We start from the raw sequence: 13,257 nt of genomic DNA on the forward strand, positions 1-13,257 counted from the left end.
CTTTTGCAGGCTTGATGTGAAGAATTAAAGAGGAGGAAGATGGATTCAATAGCTCACTAAAATTTTATATATTTGTATGACTATTACGAACCTCCTGAACGCCTGAGACTCTAGCAGAAATGGCCTGTTTGTACATTTATATCTCTTCCTTCTAGTTGGCTGTATTTCTTACTTTATCTTCATTTTTGGCACCTCACAGAACAAATTAGCCCATAAATTCAACACCTGGAGGGTGTGGTTTTGAGGAGGGATATGATTTTATGCAGAGTGATACGGCAATGTGTCTAATGATTTTGATGAAAAGTTTCCCAAGCTACTTCCTACAGTATTTTGGTCAATATTTGGAATGCGTTTTAGTTCTTCACCTTTTAAATTATATCACTAAACTTTTTATGAGTTCAAATAAATATTTGACTAAATGTAAAATGTGAATCTAGACTAAATTAATTTTTATATTTCAGATAGCCACATATTCCCTAACCTGGAGAGAAATGAGATATGAGTCAGCCCAATCCCATATTGCCTAAGTGAGGGCCTCTCATTCTGAATTATTGAGTACCATGGGTAAAACCATGGCTGACTGATCACTCATATGAAGTTAAATATCACTTGAGGAATTGGATATCATTGATATTCTTCCTCCAAGGATGAAGAGTTTTACAGTGAGTGCATTTTACATCTATAGAGGCTTAGAAACTCCCCTCACCCAGATGGAATAGAGTTCATTATAAGTTAGAAATTCCCCTCACCCAGATGGAATAGAGTTCATTATAAGGCACAACAAAGTAAAGCTGAGCAAACAGAACAAGAGAGGAGAAGAGCCGTCCAAAGATGAAACGTGTCTCCTGCTGCTATAATGGAGAGTCTCTATGTCAACTGAATCAATGTCCAACACTATCATAGACCAAAAAGAATCACCTGTGCTCCTCTAGAGTCTTATGATCTTCTGAAAGGCTTGGGCAACTTCACAGTGTGAAGATTTGAGGGACCAGGTTATCAAGAGCACACTGTTTGAAAAGCAAGCATGTCACCTACCTGGTATGCAGAGACCTCAACGTCGTTTCTCAGGCTGAATGACTTTGATCCTTGCTTCAGAGTCAACCATTGTAAAAAATCAGATGTACTTTGAAATATCCCAAGTGTAAATTACTCTCCCACTTTTCTGTTTCATAGAGCTCAGCTTCGAAAAGCAGGGCTATCATTGCCTACACATGTGACTGGCCACAGAGTCAGCAGTGCCTGATGAGTTTAAGTTTTCCCAAAAAGGTGCCTGTCTGGTCATAGGTCCCATGAGTTTCACCAGACTGTGATTTATCTGGTCATCTATATCTAATATATACATATGGCAGGGGGAATATCAATCAGAACAAAATATGCCAGCCTAATAATCTGTCAGCAGATGAGGTAAACAGGTTCTGAATAGGTGCTAGGTTGCCTCAGACTGTCTCACTCTATACTGATTAGAGTAGTTGGGTAGGGTTACCAAATTTACCTCAGTGTTCACTTTGTTTTAATGTAAATTATCTATGTTCAGTTTCAAAATTAAGTTCTGGTATAAAGTTATAAAAATCGTCTTCATATTTTAATGTCTTCCAAGGCAAATTTGCAGCACAATACATACCAAAGTCATTAGACAAATTCAATGGATTTTTTGAATTTTAAATTTAATATGTATTGTATTTTGTTAAGGCTCAAATTCACTATAGAGGAAAAGACAGTCTTTGCTTTCGATGAAGTTACAATTTTCAAACTTCACACATTCCATGCTAAATGGCTCTTTAAAAACCCATATGTCTCATGGAAACAGCCTTATTTATCTTATAGGTTTATAAACAACCAATCATGCAACTTTTCCATGAAGGAGAAGCAAACTACAAAGAGATGAAGGTTCGTTAGGAGGGAAACAACTCTGGTGTGAATAAGCATAAGGTACCATACCCAGTTGTTAGTGTGCACATTGTAAATGGTATGATAATCATACTCTACTATAAGGAGAGTGTCTTTGAGTACAATACAACTTTCACTCCACCCACATTTCCTGGATGCCTACTATGTGTCAGTCTATATGCTAAGTGCTGGGGGAACACAAAGCATGTTCATCCAGAAAATCACCTTGCTTTAAAAAAAAAAAACAACAAAAAACCATACCTCTCTGTTCCCCCTCCCCCATGTATGGGATTTTCCTATATTGTGCTTGAGGCATGAGTGAAAGAAGGCCCTGCTGGGTCCAGGACCTGCGGGACACTTGGAAAGCTTCTCTGTTTGGAGCAGAAGCCATTAGGAACACATAAGCCTCTCCAGAATTATCTCAAGCACTCATTTTGTATGATCTTTACATTTCAACAGTGCAGACTGAAAGGTAATTAGCTTTGTTTCCAAGGTTACTTACTGAATAGCTGAATGACACAGTAGTTTTCTAAGTTACGCCCAGGGCATGGGAGGTGATAATTATCCAAATGAATCCCTCATTTTTAACTAGAGCAGTTAGAGGATTTACAAAAAGCCTCCCATTATGATCAGGCCCATGTAAGGAACACTACTAATTTTAATGTGCCATCCTGTGAAATCCCCTCTCCTACATTCTTGAGCTGACCTAGAATTAGGGTTCCCCCTTTGGCGATGAGAACAGGGCTTATTTGGATTCCACGACTATGGGTTGATCAATTAAAATTAGTTCCCTTTGAGGGCCTCTGGCATTATCCCATTGCTTTGCAATCTAGCTTGAAATAGAAACTGCATTTAACTTGATAATTGATGCTCTCTTGGGATTTTAACCTGATGCTGAATGTATGCATCTGTGGCCCATCGCTAGTTCTTTGCCCCACATACCATTAATTACATTTCTGTGCTTCTCCAAAGGAGGATATATTACCATAATGTTCATATGCAATCATGTATTCATTCAGCAAGCCATACCAAGAGCACTCACGAAGACAGGAAGCAACCCACCAGGATGTTGCCAGACTAAGAAAATCCTTAGCGGTCATGTATTGAGTTCATTTTTTTTCTCTACGCAAATAACCAAACTTGTTTAGATCTTACACTGAAGGAAAATCACACTGTCAAAAAATATATATATATGCCGATTATTAAAAGAGGGGATTCAGCCGTAAAATAAGATTGCAGCCTTAACAACATCATCACCTTTGTGTTCTTCTGAGAAAGAAAAACAACCTCAATTAAGCAATCATTTTCAGACTGTGGAATGCACTTGGCCTCACATCCTTCACCCCTGTGCTTGTTTATTAAAGGAGGAAATCAATCCCTTAACATTTGACTTCTTAGCAAAACAATTCAGTGACACCACCAACTAGGATAAACCACGCTATCAAATAACAAGGCTCTTTTTTATGACCAGCTCTTTCCCTGGCTCAGTGAGGATATATTACAATGCAGATTCTAGAGGGAAGGAGGCTTTCCCCTTGGGCTTCAAATGTCTGCAGATTAGCTGCAAAGCCAAAGCAGGTCTGCACTCTCAAATTGAATTTTTCAAATCTGATTGTTTGTTGGGAGGGCCATGGTTAGAGGAGGTGTGCCCACAGGTTTTACTCCAGTGTGGGGGTAGCTCATGGTCTCTAGACATACAGAATGGGGGTCTAGACTTCTCTGGAAACTATTCCTGCTGCTTAATATTGTTCACACATCAATGGTGCACTAGAAAAGACAGTATCCTGGAGGAATTTCTTTTCTGAAGTATTCGGAACACACCAACATCCAATCCACCCACGCAAGCCATGCTGCTTTATGTCTGATGGCAAGGTTTAGGAAAAACAAAAACAAAAACAAAAAACAGGGAAGGCTTTGTTCGTGATTTATGATTTTATTTTGCTTTGTTTCATACTGTGTCTTCTGGTCCTGACAACACACAGATTCTTGATCTCAGGCAATCCTTACCCTCCTCACTCTGATGGAGGTGAGTTTTCCTGCATTCAATGGGAGAAGAGGAGCATCAGAAGAAGCCAAAGGACACATCTCAACTTGTAGAAGGCCAGACACCCATGAGGGCATGGGATTTCTGCTTAGTATTGGAAATTAGGCCTTTGCTTAGCATTCTAAAATCATCTGGTGGATCCAACTTTATTATAATTTCCTTAAAATGGCATGTTGCATTTATTTAAATTTGCAGATGAGGAAACAGAAGATAGCATAGCTGCCTCCAGTGATATAATAATACTGCATGGACCAAAACTCAAAACTCCTTATGTCTTTTTTTTTTTTTTTTCCAGATGGAGTCTCACTCTGTCGCCCAGGCTCCCAGGTTGGAGTACAGTGGTGTGATCTCGGCTCACTGAAACCTCTGCCTCCCAGGTTCAAGTGATTCTTGTGCTTCAGCCTCCTGAGTAGCTGGGACTACAGGCACGCACCAGCACACCCAGCTAATTTTTGTATTTTTAGTAGAGACGAGGTTTCCCCACATTGGCCAGATTGGTCTCAAACTCCTGACCTCAAGTGATCCACCCACTTTGACCTCCCAAAGTGCTGGGATTATAGGTGTCAGCCACCACGCCTGGCCAAGACTCTTTAAATCTTGAAAAAACAAACAAACAAAAACTCCAAACTTTTCTTTTTCCCAAATTCTGAATTCACTGCTAGGCATCATGGTTGTGATCGTGATGGCCCAGGAGCAGGAGAGTGGGAGCTCTATTTGGAATCCGGACAAATCACACACATAGGGTAGGGAATTCAGAAGGAAGAATTAACCAGGAGAAATGACCCTTCAAGAGACACCATTGGACTTCAAACTCTGTAGTTAGATCCTGGTCTACTGCAAGAACCCCAACCAATACACCCAACATTTCAATCCTACTTTGCTTATTGCTTATTTCCCCAGACTTTTATTGACATATTTTCTTTCCTAGCTTGGGAGGGGAGCCATCCCCTCTCTGTTGTGTGGCATTAATTTCCTCGGAGAGCATGCTTTCACTAGAGGATTTACCAATATCTGTCACCCTGGAATCATTGGTTCTATTTGGCCCTGCATATAAACAATAATATCTATTGCTGGCTAGAAAATAAACCGTGGGAACTGGAATGTTTTTCAACTTAACAATAACCCACAACACTTGGACCAACTATCTGGCATGTTTTTCAATGAGAGGTCATTGAGAACAGCACTGGCAATGGCCCGTTGTATCCCCCAGACCTTTCTTTTAGAGGCCAAACAGAAGCAATGATCTTTAACAGATGCACCATTAGGTTAGGCAAGACCTACATCTGAAAGCTTTGTTGATTCAGACACTCAAGACACTCAGTAATTAAGTTATGGGCCAGTGAGCACATTATCTGCAATGAAACATGTCCTTGATCAGCGATTAGATGGGTAAACATGTGACCTCATTGTCTCCACCAAAGGATGATTATGTAACAGTCTCTGGTCCTCAAACATCATGGTTATTTGCCAACTTTTGATCCTGGTAAATAAGCTGAAATCACTTGCTATGGTCTGGAAATCAGATTTTTAGGACAACAGACTCTTCCTCGGGAGGCCTGATGCATTCTGTCTGATTACAGATGTACTGGGAACTTTACAGATGCCCAAATACGAGGTGGATGGGTCATAGGGAGGTGGGAGCTGTGAAGAATGACTCAGGGGCAGTCTGGTGTCACAAGACTTTACCAAAACAAAGACATGTAAAAGATCATCTGTTTATTAAGCTTCAGAGCTTGCTTGCTGCATAACACATAGTAAAGAGGAAGACATGTAGGAGGGCTAGGGGGAAAAAAAGGGAGGAAGAGAAACAGAATGAGAGAAAGGGAGAAGGGAGAGTGATTTACTCCTAGAGCCCTTTGGTGGGTCACCGAAGGTTTTGTGGCTTCTTTGCAGTCTAGCTGAGCAGAGGAAACCTATCTGCTTCATGCACAATCGAACACTCATCTTCTATTTTCTTCTGATGTGTAAGGAGTATGTGCAGGAACTTCCAAGTACAGCAAGGATTAGAAGAGAATCTGGCTTGGGGTGACCCGAGACATCTAAATGTCACATAGTCTTGATGCACATGTGACCTGGAACTGCCCTGGGATGACTCGGGCCCCAGCCCTTCCTTAATCCCCATTTGCTCTCCTTCCAGTGACATTAGCATAGCCACAGCCCTCCCACCTGCTTGCAGCTTCTTATGGGCCAGAGCTTGGTCTCTCGCTCAGACTGATCTACATTTTAACCTTGGCTGCCATATTAGAAAGAGCAATAATCACTTTAAATGGCTGCATATGTTTTCAAAACTAAACCCACGGCAAAATCAATAGGCCATGAGCCCTGATCCAGCACACGGCCATGTGCCATTGGAGGAAAGGATACTACGCTTTCTTTTGCCCAGACACTTCCAAAATAGTCTACTGGAGTTTTGATAAGCATTTTTGAGGGCTACATTGAGGACTATACTTGATGAGTATATGGAGGACTATTTTATATTAAAAAAAGACCAACAATGATTTAAAAATTAATCCATACTATATAGTGATTGAAGTCATGATTTAAATCATTTTGACTTAATTTCAGTATCTTCCATAATCCAGATTTCTCTATCTAAATCAGAAGTTACGATTCAGGCCAAAGTCCAGTGTAGTTAGCATACCAATAAACTTTTCTTTTCTTTTTGGCTTCTGTCTTAGTTTGCTTTCCCCAGCACCAGACTCTGAGATGAGGGTTCAAGTGAAGGTAGCTTGTTTAGGCAGGAAAGGAAACACCAGTAGGGAACTGGGGAGGTGAGATGAAGCAGGGAAGGCAACTGGAGGGAGGGGCTGTGAAGTCAGATATGACTATGGGTAACAGGCTTAATCTCACCAGGGAAGCTCTGGGAGTCTGAACAGAACATACACCCTAGAGTGATCTCAGCTGAGGAGTGAGGGAGCTGAGGTACTTGTGTACCAACTCCCATCCTTCTTTTATTGAGGACTACCTGCAACACAGGGCAGGCAAAGTGTGCTTTGTGGGACACGGAAAGCCGTTAACAAGGAATGCAGTGGTTGGCAGTTTGGAAGCTGGGTCATGTGCACTGAAACGTAGTAGCCAGGAGGATATGGGTGAAGTACAGGGCCCATTACAACTTCTACGTATAAATGGCAAAATAAAATACTTATTGTAGCAGATCACAGTACACATTTTCTACTGAAGATGTCACTTGCTAAGCATATGTCATTATTTTAATTCAGGAAGTGAATCAACGTGAATTATTCCTGGTATTTTCCCACTAAAAATTGGTGAGGGGTCTAATACCTGATGGATAGGGAAGTGGCATACTTGTTTTTGCCTAGCAGAGCTCCCATTTTGGAAACAGTATTGATGATGAAAATAATCTAAAAAATAGAAATTTGAAAGAACATCCTATGTCATATAATTCCACAAATATCTCTCCCCTCCTGCATATTTTCCAAACTACATTTTCATCATAATGATGTAGAGATAAAGCCAGGGAAGCATATATTTATCTATCCATGTATCTATATTCACCTAATAACCTTCTGTATAATAACATTACATGGTTGTATTACTAGCTCTTTCACATACTATTAACATATAAGATTACCATTATTACAAAGGCTTGTTTTTATTTTAAAAAATAGATGTGTCCCTAAGAAAACAGTTGATCAGATCCAAATGTCCCTTTGAAAAAGTGGCATGTTTTAATCTATTAGGATTTTTTGAAGGCTTCAATAAAATATCCTTATGGTTAAATCCCACAGTTCAAAAGCATACCAGACTTTCCCTCACTCTTATTTGTGCAAGTCATTACAAAACTGTACACGATTTGGGACTTAAGTATTAGTTCAATGAGAAAGCATCCTTGAATAAACTGATGAAAAGAGCAAAAGAGAAAGAGGACTTGAACAGAACATGTAATCAATATCAATGATTTGGTCGCCTGCTAGGCTCTGCAGTGATAAGGGCAAATGAGGTAATGGCATCGAGAGAGAATTAGGAAATGAAACTATCAGCAATGGAAATGTGGTTGAATAGATTGTCAATGATGTCCTGGGAATCCCTGGGCTTGAAGGGCAGCGAGCAAGTCTTTCCAGTTGAGCAGCTTCCATACCATGGTGGTTTGGAGGTGATGGGGACATAGAAAAGGTAGAAGGCAGTTTCACCACTGTAAAATGTAAAAATATCTTAAAAGTGGCAGAAAGATCTAGGTGTCTCACAGTATGCATTCTCCCCTTCTTCCTCAGTAATAAAACCCCTGAATTTTAACTGACTTCTTACCAAAAGGAACAACTAAACAGAAAGCCAATTCTCACACTCTACTCCCACCTCTAGAGTCAGATCAGCATGTTCTGGGGGCCAATCACCGAGTCTCCACAGAAGAAGACTTACATGCCAAAATTATTGCAGGTTGGTGATTTACAATCTATAAAAATCTCGGAAATATATGTGGAAATGGATTCTGAAGTGCTAGACCGAAAATGAAAAAAACCTACAACTCTATATTGGGATGAATTAATCAATATGGGTCCACTTACTAGATATTCTTGAGCCAGTAGGCTAACTTGAGGCTGAAAGTAGTTCTAATAGTTTACTTGGTTGCTTGGCTAAAACCTGGAGTCAGTTGTGGTTTATTATAAATAAAGTTGAGATGCAAGAAATTCATTTGCAATAACTCTAAAGACTTACGAACATAGTAATGTTTGAGTTGATTCATTTCCACATTTACACTGATAATGTTAGTTGAGAACCCCCAAAAGACAATTCCTTCCCTCATGGCCTTGAGAAATTAATTGGTGAGGGGAGTGCCTCTCCTCTGTCAACCAGAATTACTGACAGGAGATAATATGTAGAAACAGGCTTCATGATGTTAATGTGTTATGAGTATCTTGACATGATGGAGACCAGCAGGCAGTACTTAATTCCAGAAGCAAGATGATCATGGTTCCTAGACTGAAAATTAGAAGAGTCTAAGCCACAGGGATCTGTGGCAGTAATGGATTGATCATGGGATCCCCAGGTGTGAAGATCCTAGATAGTCTATTAAGCCACTAATTTGGATTCTGTAACACCACCACTACCATTCCATATCTGATGAACAGAGGTTAGACATATGCCAAAAAATAAAAATACCAAGTTGGGACCTCTCACTTACTTCTAAAACCTGGTCCCTGAACTTTCAGACCAGGGCTCCTTGAGTGAAAGGGAGGCTGTGTGCTCCAAGAAATAACACTGCAAACACTTCCTCAATTCTTTCTGGATCTCCCTTCTAGCCTTCATCAGTGAGACTCTACTGGGAGACTCATTTTACCTTAGTAAATGTGCACTGGGAAAGGGAAAAGTGTACATCTTTGGGGGATTATTGGATACTGGCTCTGAGATCTCACTAATTCCTAAGGACCAAGAAAGTTACTGTGACCCATTAATCAGATGGACAGAAGTTAAATGGAGTTTGGACAGGAGTCCACCTAATGGTAGGGCCTGTGGGACACTGAACCCATCCCAGGGTTGTTTCCTCAGTTTCTAAATATTACTGAAACATTCTCAGAAACTGTTTATGGCAGATTGTATTTTCCAAAGATGGTGGCAATGATATCTACAATCTTGATGGTGTTCTGAATGTGACTTTAAGACTCCCTCAGAGACTCCCTCCCTCAGTGGAGTCTATTTCTCCACCCTCTTGAATCTGAGAGGGCTCTATGATTGCTTTGATCAATACAGTAGGATAGAAATGACATGGTGTCAGTTCCAGGTGTAACCCTTATCTGGCCAGGCAGTTTCTGTTTCCTGACTCTTGGAAAACCGCCACCCTATAAGAAGTGAAACTGCTCTGAGACCACCATGCTATGAGAAGCCCAAGTCTCAAGGAGAGTCTTAGAATATAAGATGTCACATGACAGAGAGGCAACTCTTATTTGACTAATTGGTTTGACAATGAGGATGAGCTTTTTCAGATTGCAGTATATGGCAGGCATCTTGAATGAGCTAAAGCTGCACTTCCAAGCTTTTAATGAAAATAGAATTAAAGTATGTGTTGAAATGAAAGTTCTTTAGAAATAATAATGTAGTGACAAATACTTAATGAAAAAAACTTGTGCTAACTTCTCTAAGTACATTAGGCTAAACAACCTGCCTGTTGAGAGACCAGGTATGGTGGCTCATGCCTATAATCTCAGCACTTTAGGAGGCTGAGGCAGGAGGATTGCTTGAGGCCAGAAGTTCGAGACCAGCCTGGTCAACATAGTAAGACCCTGTCTCTACCAATAAAAAAGAAGAAAGAAAAATGGTACCTGTTGGAGAAAAAAGATACATCATTAAAAATAATTTTTGGTTGATAGATTATGTAACATTTAGCATATACTCAGCAAGAGTTCAACAAATTGAGTGACATTTGCATAGCAAAACTCCTCCCTTCCTATATACATACTTGTAAAAGCAAGGTTTCTCAGTGCTTATGTCTACAATAATGTGCCAGTAATATCAAAATAGGGCAATATCAAAGTCATATCAAATAAAATATAAATATAAGGCACCTGCCTTCCAAGAGTCTAGAAGCCGGAACTGCCTAGTCATTTAAGGGTTATTCCTGGAACTGGCACGATAAAAATAGGAATAAATTGCTGAATTGTTGCTGAACCCTGCCTCATTCCAGCAATAAGTCCTATTCATCCATGAATACATGAACTAATTTTTAAAAGTCAGCCCATCCATATTACTAAGAAATGTAATTTCAATTCACTTTTTATATTTAATGATTATTTATCAACATTTATACTTGCACACTGTTTTTGACAATTGTGTGCAAATAATAACTGTAGTGATAATTCAGAAGAATGTTTTTAACACTTAGAGATGAAATTTAAAATTCCAGTTAATATGATGGTAATTATGTCAGGTGATGGATATATTAATTAGCTTGATTGTGATGACTATTTCACACTGTTTATCAAAACATGTACACCATATATATACAATTCTTATTTGTCAGCCATACCTCAATAAAGCTGGAAACAAAAAAGAAAAAAATTCCAGCTGATAGTTATATATAAACACACACACTGAGAAGTATGATAGAGTACAAATAAAACTATAAAAATTATATACTTATTAGCATAAAATTCTATGGAAATTCAAGTCCAACAAGAAAAAGATGTAAAACTTTAATACAAAAAGCTTGTTTTAGGCTGAGCATGGTGGCTCACGCCTGTAATCCCAGCACTTTGGGAGGCTGAGGCGGGTGCATCACCTGAGGTCAGGAGTTCGAGGCAAGCCTGGCCAACCATGGCCAACATGGTTAAACCCCGCCTCCACTAAAAATACAAAAATTAGCCAGGCGCGGTGGCGGGTGCCTATAATCCTAGCTACTACAGGCTGAGGCAGTAGAATCGCTTGAACCAGGGAGGTGGACGTTGTTGCAGTGAGCCGAGATGGTGCCACTGTACTCCAGCCTGGGTAACGGAGTGAGACTCCGTCTCCAAAACAAAACAAAACAAAAGCTAGTTTTGGTATTTTTTAAATTAATTAAATCATGATATTTTGTTGATTGTCTAAAGAAAATGATGGAGAAAATGTTAATAATGCAGATTAAACTTAAAACCGCATTCTATCTGTAGCCATTAAATTGTGGATAGCACGAAAATTTGAGAAAATATTCTTTCAATATTTGAAAACTCATCTGATTCTGTAAAGCAGTAACTCATATCATTGATGAACAAATGAAGTTCAGTCATGTATCTTCATTTTTTTAGTTTCTTCTTACTTGTTAATGCAAACAAAATTATCAACCAATATCCTTGTCATAACTATACTCATTAGTTAGCAATATGAGTAACTTTTTGGCCAAATTGGGTAGTAGGCAAGCCTTTATTTGCAGTCTGGTTTTGTCAGATCATTGTCGAATTGCAAACGTGGGTTGGAGAAAAAAAATTAACAAAAGTGATCTTTGACAGTCACTTGGCTCTATGGAATTTATAATATTTATAATAAAGAACATCATAAATGTTTTTTATGATGTAAATTTTGCACTAAATATCCTTTACATTAGTAAAATTTATAATTAATGTAATCTTTTTTTCTAGAGATCTGATAGTTAAACATTTACCAGCATATCACCACAGCCAGCCAAGATGGGACTGAAGGTAACTGCAATGAAATGGGTGAAAAGAAACTAAGTCAGAATGAACTCATTATCAGGAGCAGAAACTAGGACTACAGGCTCTACTCAGATTTTCTTCCTTGCTGTGCCGTGTACATATTTTCACATTTTGAGTGATTTCCCTTTCTTTCATCTTCCTTTACATCACTATTGTATATTAGTGAGCTGGTGGTGGAGAAGGGATCGTGACAGAAATAGTATCCCTCTGACATCTTGGATGAGGAGCTACAAAAAGTGATGAAATATTGGATTATTTTATTTGGGACTAGGGTAGTTTGCATTATTTGAAATGGGAACATTGCATATATGAGAAGATGAATCTTCAGAGATGTTGACCAGCCAAAGGGGTAGAGAGTTCAGTAAACCTTGCACCTTTTTCTATGTCTGGGAACGATCCACAGTGTAAGTTTTGGAGATGAGAAGAGTCCTGCTGCCTACTAGGGAAACTAAAATATGTGATTTTCCCACCCTTTCGGGCCTAGATTTTTTTTTTTTTTCATATTATATAAGCTGAGAAAAATTGCATCCTTTCACTCAGGATTTCAGATCTGGAGAAAGAAATAGGGAACAGTTTAGAATTCTTTGCAGTTTTATCCACAGTAGCTGGCATCCAAAGGTGACAGAGCCAGGGGTAGCATCCATGGCTCAGAGGCAGCTTCTTTAATAGACTCTTTCTATGATGTAATTTTGGCAGTGGATACAACTGCCTGGCTTCCTTTGTTTCCTGCCCATTTTCACAGCTGATTCTCTAACCTTCCTGTTAATTCTGTGAGCTATTCGATACATTGCTATAAATTCATTTTCTCTCTAAGGTAAGTAGAGTTGGTTTCTGTTGTTGGAGCTAATAAAATATGCCCAGAAGGAAGTCTTTGAAAGCATCATGCTGTGATTTCAGAATGCAGGCATTTCCTAACGGGACCCCTGGCTAGCAGCTAGAAATCTGATGCTGGGAAGTTGAGAAGACCATAAAGACTGGGGACATGTCCAGCTGCTTAGCATAATATCCACGGGCACGGAGCAAAATAAATTGCCCCAAAGTTCCTACTGTTCTTGTAGGTTTATTATAGGAGAGAATTATCTTGATGATGGTAAAATCTCTTCTAAATTCATGCATTTCCTTTCAACCTTTTTTTTTTTGTTGCAATAGTCATAGCTTTGTCATGTTTTTAAAACATGGCTAGCCAGA

The 13,257-nt window shown here is 39.3% G+C and overlaps 1 protein-coding gene across 1 annotated transcript in view; it reads left to right on the plus strand.

Annotated features, from left to right (window-relative positions):
• SMPX (small muscle protein X-linked) overlaps positions 1-432 on the plus strand; it is a 52,573-nt gene extending 52,141 nt beyond the window's left edge. Inside the window, exon 5 of the mRNA XM_003917488.2 lies at positions 10-432. The gene's annotated coding sequence lies outside the window, so the exon portion shown is untranslated. The remainder of the gene's footprint in view (positions 1-9) is intronic.
• Positions 433-13,257: the final 12,825 nt, after the last annotated feature.

This window comes from Papio anubis, chromosome X (assembly GCF_008728515.1).
Source record: "Papio anubis isolate 15944 chromosome X, Panubis1.0, whole genome shotgun sequence".
NCBI classification, from domain to species: Eukaryota; Metazoa; Chordata; class Mammalia; order Primates; family Cercopithecidae; genus Papio; species Papio anubis.